The sequence below is a fragment of the Populus euphratica genome, unplaced genomic scaffold (assembly GCF_000495115.2).
Source record: "Populus euphratica unplaced genomic scaffold, PopEup_1.0 scaffold2233.1, whole genome shotgun sequence".
Classification (NCBI taxonomy): domain Eukaryota; kingdom Viridiplantae; phylum Streptophyta; class Magnoliopsida; order Malpighiales; family Salicaceae; genus Populus; species Populus euphratica.
This window is the reverse complement of record NW_011502074.1, coordinates 1-6,210: the sequence shown is the minus strand read 5'-3', so window position 1 is coordinate 6,210 and position 6,210 is coordinate 1.

Sequence of the window (6,210 nt, the reverse complement as noted above, 5' to 3'; positions counted from 1 at the left end):
AAAAAGAATTAAGCAAGAAGTCAACTCATATCACATATTTCTGCTTCTAAAATAAATGCAAACAATAGCTTTCAGAGAAAGCTCTAAAGAACTCTGAAGTAAAGAGATGCCCGATAAAACTAATACCAATTTTATAGTAGCTAATAAATTGAGTAAAATCCAGAATTGCTCTTCAGGTAGCGTATCATCAGGGAAATGAAGTATCTGATGAATAGCTATTATTGAATTTTCAATAGCCAAAACTCAAAAACTGCGGACCAGACAAGAGACCTATTTTTCTCTGTTTTTTCAATTTCCAAGAAAATCATGAGCTATCATCAGCACAGCAACTTAACATTATTGTTCAATACCCAACACACCAAAAACTAAGAATATCACCGGAAATAAAATTACCTTCCAAGCAAGAGAGAATCCAAGCCAGCTAGCCACAAAACAACTACTTAACCAACAGAAAACACAGAGCAAAGCAGCCAAGGAACCAGCTTTTGGGTCCAAACAGTTATTCTTTTTATTTCAAAGGTTTTATGTCTTGTTTTGCTTGAGGACCAGCAAAATTTAAGTTTGGGGGTGTGATTGTGCATCAAAAGTATCATTAAGTCTCTTATTTTACATATGTATTTATTGTTTTTATTTAGTTTTTTATAATAATTTATGTGCTTTTTAGTAATTAAGTTTCTTTTAATGTTTTACTAGGTTTTTGGAGCTTAAATGGATTATGTCAGAAAATTTCATGTCAGAATTTGGAATAAAGAATTGAAGAGAAATTTAGTTAAAGTTTGAAACAAATCTTGGTTCAAATAATTGTTCTAAATTTTCCTCAAAAAATCAATTATATTCCAATCCTAGAAAAGATTATCATATGATCTATTTCAAGCCCAAACTTGCCTTATATTGTGTTCAAACTTCAACCATCAAGCACTCAAGGTTTTAATTTCAATCTTATCCCAAATAATATGTGCATTTGTATCCTTATATGATGCTTAAATTCAACCCTAAATCAGCCTTCAAATTAGTCTAAGCATAATCCATAATCTTAGATGTCCACACAACAAATAACAATTGATTTATTTTGGGTAATCTATTGATTTAAGAAGGCAAGCACATGAATGAAAAACTAGAGGGGACATTGTTACATTATTTTGGGTCAAAGAGAAAGAAGAGACAGCTCATAAAGGATGAAGAAAAACATGCACCAAAGTGGTTGCAAAGCTAGCTTCATTTGATTTTTCAGAACACCTTTCAGTGGTTTGCCTATAACTTTTGAATCACGTGTCCAAATGAGTTATTCTTTAATGATCTAGAAAGGTTACATAATTTTCTATAAATATGTCTAATAGACATCTCTAGAAAAGTCTTCTAGAATGGTCTAAATTTGTTATTTAATGTTAGCATCATATTTATATCTGAATTTTTACTAAAATTGTGTTGTGTTCTTCTTTGTAGATTTCAGTTCTTTAGTTTGTAAAACTTATTGTTTTAGTTTGACTCAAGTTATTTCATGTTTATTAAAGTATTCTTATATATAATCATGGTTGGCTAATCTCTTTCTTGGATCCAAATCATGGATGATGGTGGTTGAGGTGAGTTCTTTAAGATATGAATAAATCTTAATATTTATCTTCTCATTTTCTTCACGAATGATTTATTATTGCAAAGAAATTTTAGAAATCATTTAGGTAATATTATAATCTTGAATTTTTATACACAAACTTTAGTTTTGGTATAAAGATTGCTTGATTCAATATCTTACTTAATATGAAAGTACTTGTTCATTCTTAAGCAATAATCAATCTTCATCTTTTTAAACTTCATTGTAATATCTTCTGATCTAATATCACCATCGTTGATATTAGGTTGATTTATCTTATATATCCTGAAAGAATCACCAATAGATCACCATTAAAATTGATTTGGACCAAGGCTTATTTTTTCTTGTCATTTAAAATCTATTTACACGTTTGTATATTTGAAACAAATTCATCAATTATTTTCAACCAAGTTATTATTAATTTAATTTCTCCTGCCTTTTTTATGTGTTACCTAGCTTAATTTCTAGATCTAGCTCTGTGTAGATATGAGCTCAATCTTATTGAGTTAATTGCTACATCACACGCTTGTGCACTTGCGAGTTAAAAAAGCCGATCATAAAAAGCGGTCAAGCAATGTCCATCTGATAATAAATCTTCTTAATGGTGAATAGTTATTAAGACAACTGCTAAAAGTCATTATAATGTTGATGATTAGTACTTAAAAGTGTATTTTTATCAAGCTTTTATTTCATCATTCTGCACTTGAAGTATCAATAACTTCTTAACTAAATCATATTTTATAATAACATATCAAATAATATAAGATACCTTTAACTTGTGGTAAATATTTATTTAAATGCAGGCCTATCACATAAATGAAAGGATTGATTAATGAATTTAAGAACTGAAATTGAAAGGATAAAGAGATGGCCAAACTTAGAAAAGAGATGTTGGTACAGTTCAAACCGAAACACTGTTCGGTAATTGGATCATATCTAAGGCTGTAAATCTTGGATTTAGGTCTACTTTATATGACTAGAAAGGTAAGACATAGGCCTACAACTTTTATATGGATCCCAAGATTTAAAAAGACCATTTCATGTCCAAATTGTAGCAACAACAAAGAAGTCTGAATCTGTCTTCCAGCCCGAGCACTATTCAGTGTTTATGTAACAACCTGGCTTTTCAAGCCCCAAAACAACAGAATTTTTTTTTCTTTGACATACATCGTGTCGGTAAATTGCGAACCTATTTTCCTCACATCATCAAAATGCAATCCATACATCAACTACATTCAACATTTCATTTAAAAGGGAAATTTACATAAACACATAATATTATTTTTGCATGCTTAGAAGTTCATATTATAATATTACATCCATAGACATGAGTTTGCATTCCTATCCTACTAACGAATTTAAACAAAAGGGTTCAATAAAAGTTATATGTTTAATACATTGATCCATGCAAAATACATCGTAAGTTAGGATGCAACTACATGATTCCTTGCAAAAGTAGGTTCCCGTATATCGGGTTTCCTAGGCATCTCGTTGATGTGATGTCCCTGTTGTAGTGCAAAATATTTAAGAGAATGCAATTGCTTATTAGTAATAATGATAATTAAATGGTCTAGCAGGAAAAATAAAACATTAACATTATTTCATGGTTGATGCATGATATTTGTAGTTTCTTCATGTACATAGTATACACAATTTATAGTACATATAGTTGCACCAATTCTTGTAATCAACCAAAATCTTAAACCTAGCTATCCTCTCAAGGTATCATTTGTTGAGATTAACCGTTCACTCACCCCGATCATCCATTTCAGATGCCTTTAGTCGAAGCTAATCAATCACTTGTCCCGATCATCCTTTCGGATGCCATTAGCCGAGGCTAATCATTCCTTTATCCCGGCCATCCATTCGGATGCCATTAGCCGAGGCTAATCATTCTTTTATCCTGGTCATCCATTCGGATGCCATTAACCGACGCTAATCAACCTTTTAACAACATTTAACATTTGACAATCTGTTATCTATTCTAACCCAATATGGTAACATTCATGTTAAAGTATCACATTATTTAACGTATGAAAAAGGAAAGTGGAAGTCACCTACCTGCTCCACCTGTGGTTTGTTCTTGTCATGACGATGGTCCGATCCCGACCGCACCACCTAAGACAACAATGGTCACAATTCAGTACATTTGTATTTTTGAATCACATTTGTCACCACACTTATTTCAAAAGTTCATATATTCACATTCAAGTGTTCCACATTTTACACCATCATACCATGAAATTGTTACTAGCATTTAAGTCATTTTTGCCTAGGAGGCTTATTGTAGAAATCGGCAGCGAGAACTGGTTCGCTGCAAGCTGCCAAATTCGGCAGCGAGAATTGGTTCGCTGCAGGCTGCCAATTCGGCAGCGACAACTGTTTCGCTGCTAGCAGCCAGTTCAGTAGCAAAAACTGTTTCGCTATTGGCGTCACTGTTCTGACAGCAGATGCTAAATCGTAGGGGACAACTCAGTTTCGGCAGCGAATCACAATTTCGCTGCAACCAACTCAACTTCGGTGGTGAATCACAAATTCACTATAGAACATGAAACTCGACAACGAATGTTAATTTGCTGCAGACAACTCAACTTCAGCAGCGATTCACTGCAGCCGACACAGTTTCGGCAATGAATCGCAATTTCGCTGTGGAACATAAATTCAGCAGCGAATTCTAATTCACTGCAACCGACACAGTTTCGGCAGCGAATGCTAATTCGCTGCAGAACACACAATTCGGCAGCGAATGCTAATTCGTTATAGAAGACTTAATTTCGGCAGCGAATACTTATTCGCTGCAGCCGTCACATTTTCGGCAGTGAATTGAAATTTGCTGCATAACACACAATTCTGCAGCGAATGCTAATTGGCTGCAGAAGACTCGGTTTCGGCAGCGAATCCTAATTCACTACGGCCGACACATTTTTGGCAGCAAATCGAAATTTTGCTGCAAAACACCTAATTCGGCAGCGAATTCTAATTCGCTGCAGAAGACTCAATTTCGGCAGCGAATACTTATTCGCTGCAGCCGTCACATTTTTGGCAGCGAATCGAAATTTGCTACAGAACACACTATTCTGCAGCGAATGCTGATTCGCTGCAGAAGACTCGGTTTCGGCAGCGAATGCTAATTCGCTGCGGCCGACACATTTTTGGCAACAAATTGAAATTTCGCTGCAAAACACCCAATTCGGCAGTGAATTCTAATTCGCTGCAGAAGACTCAATTTCGGCAGCGACTACTTATTCGCTGCAGCCGTCACATTTTCGGCAGCGAATCAAAATTTGCTGCAGAACACACAATTCTGTAGCGAATGCTGATTCGTTGCAGAAAACTCGGTTTCGGTAGCGAATGCTAATTCGCTGCGGCCAACACATTTTTGGCAACAAATCGAAATTTTGCTGCAAAACACCCAATTCGGCAATGAATTCTAATTTGCTGCAGAAGACTCAATTTCGGTAGTGAATACTAATTCACTGCAGCCGATACAATTTCAGCAACGAATTGAAATTTCACTACAGAAGACACACATTGAAAACCATCAATTACAACATATATCTTTCAATCATTCCAGCTGAATACACACATTGAAACTATCCATTCCAGCACATAATCCTTCAGCCAATCCCAACAAAACACACACATTGCATGCCAGCCAACTCCATAGTTAAAGCTGACCCCCTACTATGATTTGTCATTTTTATTTTATTCATTTTTCTTTGTTAGATGTTCTGAAATTGGCCTCATTTCATTTCTGTTTTCTTTGTCCTCTTAGTAAATTTTTGTTTTCTTCATAGCTAGCTTAGGTCATAGTTCAATTTTCTTAGGGTTTTTCTTCTTCATTTCCGGTTCTAAATCTTAAGGAGAAGAGGAAGGAAGTTTCATGACCCATACCTTACGAATCTAGCTAGGTTTGAGGAAGGTTTGACAGTGTTCTTCCTCCTCTCCCGCTGGTTTTCTTCCTTCTTCTTCCTCTCACGTTGGTTCCCTTCTCCTCTCTCTCTAGGTGGCTGTCCAATCTTCTCTCAAGGTCTCCTCTCTCTCCCTCACACGTTCACAAGGCTTAGGTTTCTGTTGGGGAGGAGAAAGGTAGAGTAACAAGCAGCTAGACATATAGCTGCAGTAACTTCTCTCTCCTCCTTATATTTATACTCCCCATTAAATAAGGTGGGTGTTTGGGGGTTGGTTTAGATGTGTTCTTATCCTTGTTTTGGTCTATCTAAAATCGGTTTTACCCCTCTCTCTCAACTCCTTAAGACAAAAACTGCATCGCTGCCGATGCAGAAATCGGCAGCGAGAATTGCTTTGCTGCAAATGCAGAAATCGGCAGCGAAAACTGCGTTGCTGCCCATGCAGAAATTGGCAACGGAAACTGCTTCGCTGCAGATGCAGAAATCGGCAGCAGAAACTGCGTCGCTGCCGATCGAGAAATCGCAGCGAAAACTGCTTCGCTGCAGATGCAGAAATCGGCAGCGAAAACTGCTTCGTTGCAGATGCAGAAATCAACAGCGGAAACTGCGTCGCTGCCAATGCAGAAATCGGCAGCGGAAACTGCTTCACTGCAGATGCAGAAATCAGCAGTGGAAATTGCGTCACTGCCGATCGAGAAATCGACAGCGAAA